The sequence below is a fragment of the Jaculus jaculus genome, chromosome 19, assembly GCF_020740685.1.
Source record: "Jaculus jaculus isolate mJacJac1 chromosome 19, mJacJac1.mat.Y.cur, whole genome shotgun sequence".
In the NCBI taxonomy this organism is placed as follows: domain Eukaryota; kingdom Metazoa; phylum Chordata; class Mammalia; order Rodentia; family Dipodidae; genus Jaculus; species Jaculus jaculus.
The window spans coordinates 17,363,516-17,376,777 of NC_059120.1; the positions used below are offsets into that span (position 1 = coordinate 17,363,516).

General features: G+C 42.8%; 1 long non-coding RNA gene across 2 annotated transcripts in view; it reads right to left on the reverse strand.

Annotated features, from left to right (window-relative positions):
* Positions 1-8,250: 8,250 nt before the first annotated feature.
* The window catches only part of LOC123455946, a 135,408-nt gene continuing 130,396 nt past the window's right edge, over positions 8,251-13,262 (reverse strand). For both annotated transcript variants that reach the window (XR_006634239.1, XR_006634240.1), the window contains exon 5: positions 8,251-8,450. This is a non-coding gene — a long non-coding RNA (uncharacterized LOC123455946). The remainder of the gene's footprint in view (positions 8,451-13,262) is intronic.

The window sequence follows — 13,262 nt, forward strand, 5'->3', positions numbered from 1 at the left end:
GCCTTGACCTCAGGCGGTTAGCTTTTGTTCTCACCTTTCTCCTCTATGGGATTGACAGCTCATCCTCACTGTCAATGTGGCTAGATTTGGAACCACCTAGAGCTGTACTTGTGAGGCGATGTCCAGAGAGCTTTGACTAAGAAGGGAAGAAGATCCATCCTGAATGTGGATGGTACCAACCCATGGACCAGAGTCCCCAAGAGAATACAAAAGAAAGCAAAATAATCTCTCCTGGGGTTCTGATTGTGCGCCCAGTACGCCAGTTGCCTCCTGGTCCTATGGCCACGCCTCCCCTGTAATAAACTGTATTCCCTCAAACTGTGAAACAAAATAAAGCCTTTCTTAAGTTGCTTTTGTCAGGTACTTTGTTACAGCAATAAGAAAAGTAACTAAGACAAATGGATTGTAATTAAACTCACACAGGGTGGCAGCAGTGTGATAGAATGGAAATAGTAAAGGATTTGTGACTACACAGCCTTGTCCAAATCTTAACTTTAACACTTCCATACGAGTGACCTTAGACAAGTCTCTCAACCTTTCTTAGTCTATGTCCTTTGTAAAATGTAGGTGACAATGCCTACTCTTGGGGTTGTTTTTAAAAATTAAATGATCCAAATAAAGCTTCTGAAGCTAGTAGACACTCAACATCTAACGAACGTGTTTCTTCCGTGACCCCCTCAGGGGGACGTGAATGCCACAGCCATGTCTTTCACACGGTTGGTGCTTCCTGTGGGCTCTGTACCGAGCAGTCACACGGCAGGACCACATCCCACAGCTCCCCAGCCCCGACTGCCTTGAATAATTTGGATTGGTGTGTAGCCTACGTTAAAGTCACTCCCCCAAATCATTTATGCATGAGCCTCAGCATTTGGCACTGTTAAAACCGAGCCAAAAATATGTTCAACATCCTTCGAGAAGTTCATGGCCCTTGGGGATTCATCCTGGTGGATGAATTTGAAGGAAATTATCCAATGGCATAGTAAATAAGGCCATTAACCTTGAGTGATACAAGAACATATTTTTACAGCCAAGTTGCTCCTTCATGAGAATGCTCTATAATGTTATCATGGCTTTGGAGAAAAAAAAAAATACCTAGTTAAATCAAGACTCTTACCATAAGACAATACCTGAGAAGAGGTTTTACTCTGCTCACACAATTATTTGATCTTGGTGAATTGGTCCTTTAAGTACGACAGAAATGGATAGATTTAAAACTGCTCGAAAGATATGCCAAGATTCCTGTTTACACACTATTGTGTAACCTTGGCAGTTAGGAAATGACAGTCTGTGCTTGTGATCCTGGATGTGATTATTTAAGGAATCAACATGCAAGCTGGACACTTAGCAGAAAGAGACCCAGTGACAGATGACAGCTCAGACTGGCCACAAGTCACCCATCCAAGGACAGAACGTCCTGCTATCATAGAGAGAGCAAGACTAAGGGAGGCAGTAACTGTGGACAAGCACAGTCACCCCGGGATAGAGAACTCAAGCATGCCTTAGATAATCAAGGCTAAGTAACTGTCTCATCAGAATTGGAGTGGCTCAAAAGAAATTTTAAGATATAATGATTAGGAAGAAACTCTCTCCCTAATCACACTGTCACTCACTAACATACATTCTCTCTCTTATACTACGCCCCAGGGCCTTGGCTCATTCCTTTTTCCTTTTTTTTTTTTTTTCTTTGTTGTTGCTGTCGTCACTGATTTTTGTTTCATTTTGTTGGAAAGGGTGTTTTTGTGGTACTGGGAATCGAAACTAAGATCTCATGTAATCTTCCTTTATCCCTAGTTCATCTGTAAGGAAAAGATATTTATCAATCTCACACAGGCCAGTCACTTCGCAAAGCATTTCATACATGTCTATTTCATACTAGAACCACCCTAAGAATAAAGGGCTATCACGAGCCTTATTTAACAGATGACGGACTCAGGGCTTGGAAAAAAGAATGTGCTTAAGACCAAACAGAAGAGCTAGACCATGAACTCAGGTAGGTCTGGTGACAAAGTTCTTGGATGATTCATGTTATCCCTCTAACAGGTAGGTAACATTTTACAAATCTGTAAGTAAGGGTGCATTCAAGTTGAGGGTATTAAGTTCTATTAAAAATGAAAACTTTTAGACTCAAGATGAATTCCTAATGATGAGATTTCAGCTAAAGTCCAATGATAAGTGGAGGTCAAGGAAGTAAGATAATGCTAATAACACAATAATACTAGCTGACCTTAAATTGGATCCCATATGTGGCTAATATGGCCAAGTCACAGGGCAAGGTGTGAATAAGAAAAAAATGTCTTATAGCTTATAGCTGAGCCTCAAAGTGATAGGAGAGTGATGAGGTCAGACAAAAACAGTCTCCAACTTCACCTCAGGAGATGAGACATAGGATCTACCTCACACTGGAAATAAGAACCGGCACACTGGTGCCGAGCTTTCCTCCTCCCTAAGTGCATCCTGTGACTTTATTATTCATGAGTATCAACGTTGTCTAGGTTACTTCCAGTTTTTAAAAATGCAATTGACCATGTCTTTTTCACTATTTTAATGTTGAGCTATTATAATCTCACATTCCAGTAGCCTTCTAACTGCATGGTTATCGTCTCCTTGCACTTACTCTGAAATTGTTTTTCCATTGTTATCTTACATTATAGCCGCATCGTAATGTCATGTTTAAAGGTTCCCCCTACACTTGTAATGAAATCGTTTTGCAGTTCAGAATGGCATCACATTGGCACTTTAAGCAGGGTATCCATCACCCTGTATTGATAGTTTTCACAACAAAACACCCTATTTTAGTGACTGTGAAAGTAAATAGCTGTTGCCAGTGATCTGTTCTTCCATTTCAAACTTAAATGGTCTCATCTGTTTTATTTTACCTTGCAATTTTCACACCCACTGTGGTATGGGCCAAGTTTATACTGGTCGCTTTCAAATGAGGGCTGTCATTCCATTGGCTCATAAATGTTTATATGATATCCACTGATCTGTTTTGGTTTAGCCTTTTTGCAAAAGATCATCAATATACTTTGGCCATTCCATTTGTAATGCTAATGTAGAGAAGGCTTCAGCTAATTGAGAAATCTAGAGCAAAATTATTTGGTAAATATTTTCAAATCAAGTGAAATAAATATCTACTAAAAGTTCATAATACAATAGCATGGAGACAGAATGCCATCTTCATATGGTCATGCATGAACAATGTTTATGGTGTTTCGAGGCAAAATTTAGTGAAAGGGAAGAAATTTGAAAATATATTCTATATTGTTATATTGCTACAGAGAATCAGTCGTTTCTAGCTAGTGTTTTTAAAAGCACCACCATCACTCCTTGGCAGTTAAACTTTGTAAGGTTAACAATTCAGTTCCCATCTCCACTTCAGAAATTAAATGTTACCCAACCAAGCCTTATCCAAACTAAGTCACCCCTGGAAGTGAGCCAGGGCAGTGCGGGTCTCCTGACAATAGCTTCATTGGAGAATCTTTCTATTCTCTGCACTAAAAGAGCCATTACTGCTTCAAAACTCCACTACAGTTGCCTTGACAGTTCCTCACAGGTCAAGCTAGAAGTTTGAGGTGGAAAAAGAGAATAAAGGCGATACATTTATATAAGAAAAGAGTTCTGTTAGCATTTTCAAACTCAAACCCATTTGCCATTCTGTGGGAGCTGGAAGCTCAGCTTCCCATAAGCCTCTATATTATAGAATCTGCCTCTCTGTCTTTAAACGTTAACACATGCTGAATATGCCACAACAGCGAATCAGTTGGCCCCAAGTGTTACACGCCATAAATCCACTCATTTGAGGTGCTTGTGTTTGATCTAATGCCTGAATGTATTTTCTGCCAGAAACTAAGTGGCCATAGCTCCAGCAATCATTTTTGTGTTAGGGTGACTAACGTGTCATGGGGACAGATAATAAATCCCTTACAATTTCCACCTCAAATTTGAATTTAATTTATTTAAAACTCAAGTAGATGTGTTCCACCAGACGAGGTGGCAAGAGTTGAACAACCAAACTAAACATGAAACTGGGTGTAGAGTCACACCACGGTGACACAGCCCAAATGCCATCGTCTTAGTGTGAAGCCTTCCCTACTCTTGACTCGAAATCGCCTTTGGAATAAGCCCAAACGAGAGTGTGTGCATATGACTACGCACATCATATTAGTTTCCTAGGACGAAGGGTTTGTCTCTGCTTATAGTTCCAGAGAATACCATCCACGATGGCGAGGGAGGAGTGTGATACAAGGACACGCAGCAGCAGCTGGTCCCATTCGGTCCACAGTCACAAAGCAGGAGACACGAATGCTATTGGTCACATAACCTACTTCTCTTTATTCAGGTCTTTATTCTCGCCTATGGAATGGTGCCACCCTCTCCCACCTCAACTGACTGAATCTAGAAAATCCCTTGGAGACATGCCCAGAGATTTGTTTCCATGGAAATTCTAAATCCTATCAAGTTGGCAACTGAGATTAAGCATCATACACGTGAAAAATTCAAGTGTGGTTTAAGACAAGCTTAATTATAGGCAGTAAAATACTACCTGAAAGAAAAAAAAAAAAATCCAACCTACACAACCTAGTTTTCTCTGCCCTGTGGATCTAACAAGCATTTTAACTATGCGTGGTCAGTTTTCTTTCCAACTCCTGAAATCATTAACTGGTACTCTCAAGCCTTCACTAGTTTCCACAGGGGATTAATACTGCCCAGTCCACTCATGGAACATGGTACTGCCATCTCTCCATTGGGAAGACTGAACCCAATGATCTCTTTCTCTAGCGTACCCACCACATCCTACAGACTGCCCAAGGCCATACACACACTGACACTTTTCTTTAGGGTGAGTTTGTTTTTAAGACTTATCTTGCCAGGCATGGTGATACTTGCCTTTAATCCCAGCACTTGGGAGGCAGAGGTAGGAGGGTCGCCATGAGTTTGAGGCCACCCTGAGACTACCTAGTGAATTCCAGGTCAGCTAGAATGAGACCCTACCTCCAAAAACAAAAGCAAAACAAACAAACAAGCAAACAAAAAAGACTTATCTCCCCATGTGACCTCATTTAATCAGCTGAACTCACAAAATATCTCAAGTCAACCTGCCTCTTCCTACTACCTTCTCTTCTCCTATAAACTTTTCAAGCCACTCACCTTGATTGGAAAAAAAAAAAATCTCCCTGATACCATGTCTACCCCATATTATAGGTCTACCACCTCCAGATGTCTCCAACTAACCTTTTCACAAAAGAACTATCTGCTCATTGCCCCTCCCGGCTTCCTTCAATGTTTTTAGCACCTTCCTTTCTACCTAAACTGGCCTTGCTCCGGGTCCACATCTCCCTGCAGATCTCTCACACTGAGCTCTCATAGTAACCACTTGCTATTTAATAAAATTCTACCTTCCATTGACTTCAACCATCCACACAGTTTTGGTCACTCTGAATCCATCGTCGCTCTTTGTGGCCTGGGCTCCGCTTTCCTTTCTTCCTTACCTCCTCAGTGAAGCTTCTTCCCCTTCTCGGAGCTATCCTCTTCCATCCTCGTAACTCTCCAATACAACAGTGAATGTCTTCATCTCCAACATTGATCTCACCATGGATTTCATGTTCATCCATATAACTGCCCAATAAAATTTCAAAAAAACCTACCAGAATTTCCTGTGAGGGCATCATAAGCTGTAAATCTAAATTTGAATTTATCATCTTCTCCAAATCTTTCTCTTTCTCCTTACACTCTTTCTGATTGGTATTGGTGCAATCCCAGGAGAGCCTCCCTCCCCCCAAAGTAGAACAGGAATCATGTGTAGCTGCCTTTTCATTCCCCACATAAAACAAGCATTTCTAATGTAGAAAACTAACAGTCTGTTGACTATCATACTGCCACCTCTGTCCCTACTGCTACCCCTTAGCAAAAGCTCTGATCATCAGATGCTGGCCTAGAGTCAACAGTCTTTGACCCTGCTTTCCTATATGACCTGAGGAGATGGCTCAGTGGGTAAGAAAGCTTACTGTGAAAGCAGGAGGGCCTGGTTTGCCCTGAGTTCAATTCCCCAGCACCTATGTAAACATTGGGGAGTGGCCACCCGTACCTATAACCCAGTCCTGTGGGAAGTAGACACTGGAGAGTCACTGAGGCTCCCTGGTCAGTCAGAGCGACAGAAAAGCAGCAGCTTGGGCTGGAGAGATGGCTTAGCGGTTAAGCACTTGCCTGTGAAGCCTAAGGAACCCGGTTCGAGGCTTGATTCCCCAGGACCCGCGTTAGCCAGATGCACAAGTGGGCGCACGTGTCTGGAGTTCGTTTGCAGTGGCTGGAAGCCCTGGTGCACCCATTCTCTCTCTCTCTCTCTCTCTCTCAAATAAATAAAAAAAGAAAGAAAGAAAGAAAGAAAGAAAGAAAGAAAGAAAGAAAGAAAGAAAGAAAGAAAGAAAGAAAGAAAGAAAAGCAGCAGCTTCAGGTGCTGTGAGAGACAGACTCCATCTCAAAGACACAAGCAGATGATGGAGGGAGAAAAGACATCTGACATTCTACACTGGCCTAGACACACACACAGAGAGAGAGAGAGACATCCCTATCAGAGTGTTGTGACTGAACGTCTAGCCATCTCTCCTCTTTAACTGCTTCCCTCAGCAATGCTCCCCAAAGCCCTTTCCCATATCATGCTCTCCCTTGTCATGTCCGCTTGAAGATCTCTCTGCCCTCACTGGCCTTTCTAGCTTTTTCTCACTTCCTCTGACTTATAGTTTATGATCCAAAAATGCTTCCCAATTTCTCACAAATGCCACACCACCTCCCACATCCATAATTCTATTTAGACTCAAAGGAAAATGCTAGGCTCTTTTCTGTAGGTGTCTTTGATGTGCAGCTTGAATGTTGTGGGAACTCATTGGGCTTTCTCAGATTGCACACTCGAATGACCTCAGTTAAAAGGATGTCACTGTTGGGGAAAGAAGAAACAGGAAATTACATAAAGGCCTCAGGAGAACTAGAATGTCATTGTAGAAGTGACAGGAATGCAAGAGGAAAGTGGCCATAGGAATGTCAGCACTCCCGGCCACCTGGACGCTCCCTCCAGAAGTGTCCGTGGGTCATCGCTTAGCTGCTCCTTTGCTGTGGCCCACGCGTCCTCCACGTTCTGGAACAGGTGTGGCCCCAGCTGCTTGTTCACCATCCATTCACTTGCGGTGGCCTCTCCACCCCTCTAGCTTAGGCATGCTTGCCATCTTCTGTGTTACTGACCACCCTCATCATCTCCTGAATCACTAGAATGCATGTTGCCCACCAGGGGTCCAGAGGGATCTGCCTGGTCTGATCGGGATAGATTTCAGACATCTCTTTGAGCAGCACTGCCCCCTTCACCCTTTCATGGGCCACACTCAGGGAAGGGTCTTCTGTAGAGTGAGGTCATGTACAAGTATCTCATCAAGAAAAGTACGCACGTGGGAGTATTGTTCTAAGCCCTCAACCAGAGCAAATCCAGGGGGCAGAAACTTTCTGTGGCTTGTAAATTCACTGTGTGTGTGTTGCATGTTCATATGTGCATGCCCAGGCCCATGTGTCCATGGGGGTATGAAAGCCATAGGTCCACACTGGGTATCTCCTTAATTGTTCTCCACCTTATCTTTTGAGACAGTCTCACATAGTGAACCAAGAGCCTAATGATTTGGCGACAGTAACTAGCTAGCAAGCCCCAATGATCCTCCTGTCTCCCTTTCCTCCAATGCTGGGATTACAGGTGCGCATGGCCACACACAGGATTTACATGGGTGCTGGGCATCCAAACTTAGTTCCTTATACTTGCACAGGAAGCGCACTACCAGGTAAGCCATCCTTCCACCCCTAAATCCGCTCTTTAGATGTTTACAATCAAACTCTCAAAATAAGCAAATTTTCTAAGCAAACTGCTATGCCCTGAATACTTTCTCATTCTTACAGAACACTGGAAGACAGTCTCCATGTATACCTCACTGTGAATCAGCAAGGACAAGGTTGCTAGTGTGCTCAATGTTGCACACATACCTAATAAATGGTGAAAATGGCACTAAACCAAAATTAGGTGGCTCCCAGGCTAATGCTGTTCTCTTTGCTCTGCTGTAGCTAGACTCTATTTCTCCATCAGTGCATCTCTAACTATGAGAGACGATTCCCTGATACCTGCCACTTACAGCTTTTATCAACCTGTAGCCACATCTTTATTCAACACAAGAGTTGGGCTGCATCTGTTGATATGAGATGACCCATTCTCACCGTGGGGAATCGATGGGGGAACTTTCTCTCCCAGTCTCTATGTGTATCATGCTCAGTCCAAGTTGATCAAAGGTTACAGCTGACAGAGTGTGTCCTCATTAGCGCAGCTCACCTCTCGTGGAGAGGACGTCTTCAGCACGGGAGTAACCCCACAGCACTTCTTCCCTTCGGAGAGCAGCTGCACATCCAACACACAAATATGCTGACATCTACGTCGTTTTAGAAAGAGAAAAATGAATATGGAGTTTTAACTGTGGACTCGGTAAGGAGGTTGAGAGAGTTCGTATTTTTAACAAGTGTGTATAACATAGACTTGCGTGTTTGGATGGAATAGGTAAAAATATGTGCTATGCTGGGAATCTAGTCCGACACTCCTGCTTTCCTGTGTGGAGCTTGGGAAACTGAAATGCTAACAACCATGAAACCTCTGCCTGCACCCCAGAGCACCCCCGTGCCAACACCTCTGAGGGGTGCCGGGCTGCAAGGAACCTTTCCCTGGGCCCAGATAGTGTACAACTGAGCACAATATCCTGGTGTTTTACCTTTAGCTATTTTTGCAAATTTCATTCACTACCACAAATACCCTCTTCTATGAAAGGTGAGGCTAATAACACTGTTGTGGAAAGAGCGATGATATTATCACCCCAGTACATCCCCCCCTCAAAAAAATCAAGGGTTTGCATGTTTCTTTTAGAATTCTCAATGGGACTGATCTCAATTGAACTTGACCTGTAGCTGGCACCCTCTGACTCACCATCTGGGAATAGAGGCGTACACGATTTTACACCACACAAGTGTAAAGCATTACAACGGATGCACAGTGCTCTGACTCTGGCGTGGTCGGATTTGAAAAGGGTAAATCAATTTAAACCATTTTTGTTTAAAATCAGCTCTTTAAGGCTGTGTGCTCACGGCGGTTGCCAAGTTTCAACCCGAAGTGAATGTTAAGGTCTATGTTATTAACCCTTGAAAAATGAGCTCTATCACGGAAACAATGACAGGCCTGGGGACTACCAGGTGCACTGGCTGAGGCTGACAGTCAGTGAAGTAAGAGTAATGCAGAGTTTCTTCATATGCAAATCACATAATATGCGCTTACCTTTAAAGGGCAATGTCAGATTATTGTAAAAGTGTTTATAGATATAAATACCTCTTTTTATAAAGAAACCAAATTCATTTGTACTGAACTCTCTATGGTTGACATAACATGATAAATCACCTCATTACACAGGAAGCCATGAATATGGGCTACTGAGGATGAGTGTGAAGCTGGAAGAGGGACTGCTGGAGTTCTGCTGTGTCTGCAGGGACCTCAGTAGGAAGATTCCTGCAGAGCACAGTAAGAGTGCCCCTCGGAACTAGGACCTCACAGTTACAATCGTATCTAAGCAGGTTTTCTAGTGTTTGGGTATGGCATCATAAGATGAGGCTATTGGGGGATGGAGAGATGGCTTAGCAGTTAAGGCACTTGCCTACAAAGCCAGAGGACCCAGGTTTAGTCTCTCTCCAGATCGCACATAAGCCAGATGCACAAGGTGGCACATGTGTCTGGACTTTGTTTGCAGCGGCTGGAGGCCCTGGTGCACCCATTCTCACTCTCTCAAATAAATAAATAAAAATTATTTTTTTAAAAATAAGGCTATTGGGCTAAATGTTTCATAGCAATATCTATCAATTGATCAACTATAAGCATTCCTCGAAATGTGTTACAAGGATGATGACATACAAATCTATGTATTTAAATCCTGGGAAATTCCCAGTGTGGTTTTCTAGGGTGTTGAGGATATTTTGAATTAAATCCAGTGGCCATTATAAGGAGTGTGTGTGTGTGTGTGTGTTTTCATGGATCTATATGATTGAGATTTGTGTAGTTTATTTTATGTAATATATTTATAATTTGGTACAAAAAAGTGCCAAGCAAAGCAAAACAAAAACATTCTAAAACCCCTAAGTCATTTTTATAAATGGAAACTAATGTCCTAGGCTCTTGTCCGATGCCAACTTTCAAGTATCACTTCCCAGATTGGAAACCCATGCCCTGTTCTCTAGCCCTTGCCTCCTAGATCCTGGTATATTCTTCATGTGCAAAATTGTAAAGAATTTTTCCTGGTGTAAATTTACTATTTAAATTCAGAAACATGCATGCTAAAATGAGATTTCCAAAAAAGACTGTAGTTTATAGAGAAGTAAGATGAGCTGTCCAGACAGCTGGTAGGGAAAAAAAAAAAAAAAAAAGGACAGAGAGAAAGAAAGGAAATAGTAAAATGTTCTGAAGTCTGTACAGAGCAGATCAAAGATTCCTGCATTTTCTATCCTTGGGAGTCCCCACAGACTTCTTGATCCTCAGTTCCTCCTTCCCACCATTATTCATAATCTCATAACCTGTGCTTCTAACCCTGTCTCACCTGCTCAATCCCCGGGTATGGGACAAAAAAGTTCCAGGGTTCCAGCTGTACTGCCTGCCAGAGACAATGGGCGCTCTTACAATAGCTCAGCCTGGTGTTTCAGAATCAAGTTATCCATTTGATTTTCAATTTATTGCCAAGTTAGAAACTTTCCTGGCTCTTCGTAACAAAAACCCAAAGCATATTCAGTATGTGTGTTTATGCAGTGCAGAGACACCTGAGAGTATGGTAAACGTAGTTTCCGCAGGACATGTCGTTCCTTATTTAATTCATCCAGCCTGACAGAGTTGGTGAAAATGAATGCAACAATAGTAATATTTCATTTAGGTCCACTGGCACGTCTCATGATGTACATTAAAGAGATGTAATATATATTATAAATGTGAGAGTAGGTGGATACATGGACATGCATTTCACTCCAAGGTGCATTAACAGAATGATAAATTCCATGTATTAAATCTACAAGAACCAAAACACTCTGAGTTAAGACATCTGTACAAAATTAGGTGCCAAATGAAATGCCACAATCAAATAAAACATCCCTTTATGAGAGTCGTAGGACTTTTTTTAAGAGCTAGAAAGACTCTTTGAAATTATCCAGTAACACTTACTCACTGACAGACATCTAACCTGAGATTTAAAAAGATTAAATGACGTAAGGTCACTCAGCTAATTAGTAGAAAGGCCATGGCTGGACCCTTTCTTCTCCTGGCGCAATTCTCCTTCTGCCACATCGGTGGCAGGGACTTACTGTCATACGTTGTGCCTCGTTCCAGTGTGCCCATGCTGTCCTCTGTGGTACACAGTCATGCACGCACATGGTGCTCTGTGGTACACAGTCAAGCACATACATGTCTTATTTGCTATCTCTGTGATACATAGTCATACACTCATGTGCCTTGTTTCAGTGGGCTCATGCTATTCTCTGTGATACATGCTCACAATTTTTCATATGTCTGCCAATTTGATTAGTCTCTTTTCTTTTCAAAGACATGGACTTGGAGCCCGGCATGGTGGCGCACGCTTTTAATCTCAGCACTCGGGAGGCAGAGGTAGGAAGATTGCTGGGTGTTCGAGGCCACCCTGAGACATTCCAGGTCAGCCTGGGCTAGAATGAGACCCTACCTCAAAAAAAAAAAAAATGATATAGACTAGAAGCTATCTGGCTTCTTTAGAGAAGAACATAATACAAATCCATTGGATCCTGTGGGCACTTCAATCATTAGCGATGGAGTCAAACACTGACCATTTGTATTCCATATGGGTATTGATACAGGGCCCACTGTGCCATCAAGCATGATCTTAAAAAATTGTATCTATTTAATATCTCCACCCTAACTAGACCAATCTAATGCAAAAGCTGAATATAAACAGAAGCATAACTCAGGAAGTCTTAACAGAGCTCAGAGCAAGAGGAGACAGATGACAGCCCTGCAGGAAGTGAGAAGGAGTGATCAGCTCACGACGCCACCCCCAAGGGACACTAAAGGGCCTCAAACTAAATCACATGGTTAAAAGGTTTTCAAGATAGACTCGGGGGTGGGAAGAAGTCTTTTGTCAGTAAAATGCTTATCTCACAAGCATTAGGGGTCTGATTTTGATCTGCAGAACCCACACTTAAAAAAGGGGGCTGGAGAGATGGCTTAGTGGTTAAGGCATTTGCCTACAAAGCCAAAAGATCCAGGTTCAACTCCCCAGAACCCACATAAGCCAGATACACAAGGTGACACATGTGTCTGGAGTTTGTTTGCAGTGGCTAGAGACCCTGATGCGCCCATTCTCTCTCTCTCTCTCTGCCTCTTTCTCTCTCTCTCTCTCTCTCCCTCCCTCCCTCCTTCTCTTTCTCAAATAAATAAATAATATTTTTAAAAAAGACTCTGGGCTAGAGAGATGGCTTAGTAGTTAAGGTGTTTGCCTCAAAGCCAAAGGATCCCAGTTTGACTCTCCTGGACCCATGTGTAAGCCAGATGCACAAGGGGAGGGCACATGCATCTGGAGTTCATTTGCAGTGGCTGGAGGCCCTGGTGTGCCCATTCTCTCTCTCTTTCTCTCTATCACTTTCTATCTCTCAAATAAATAAATAAGTTAAATATATTTTTTTTTAAAGACTCAATAAAAAAAGATAAGTCAGGTATAGTGCAGTAAACATGTAATCTCAGTGGAGGTAGAGCCAGGCAGATCCCTGGAGCTTGCTGGTCTAGCCTACTTGGTGAGCTCTAGGCTAATGAGAGACACTGTCTCAAAACAAGTAGACAGTCAGCTGGAGACCTCCTCCCTGCTGGCAAGCTGTCATAGTGCTGGAAAGTACCATAAAAGATGCTGGCAGAGAAAAGTCATCAACAGCCTTAACCAACAGTGGACCTTGTGAACTACCCAAATGACCAGCCAGGTAAGACGTGCCCACTGTTGCAATAGTGGCATGTCTGCTATGGGAGTAACAAAGTACTCTCTGATTGGATTTGAGGACTTCTCCACAGAAGAGAATCCATGCCTGGTTCTGAGAACCTAGTCAAAAGCCTGTGGCTGTGAGTGTCACAGGCCCTAGGGAGGAAACTACTACTGTTGTTTGACTGAATGGATATGGTTTGTCCATCACATTTCCCCCTAAAGGTCTAT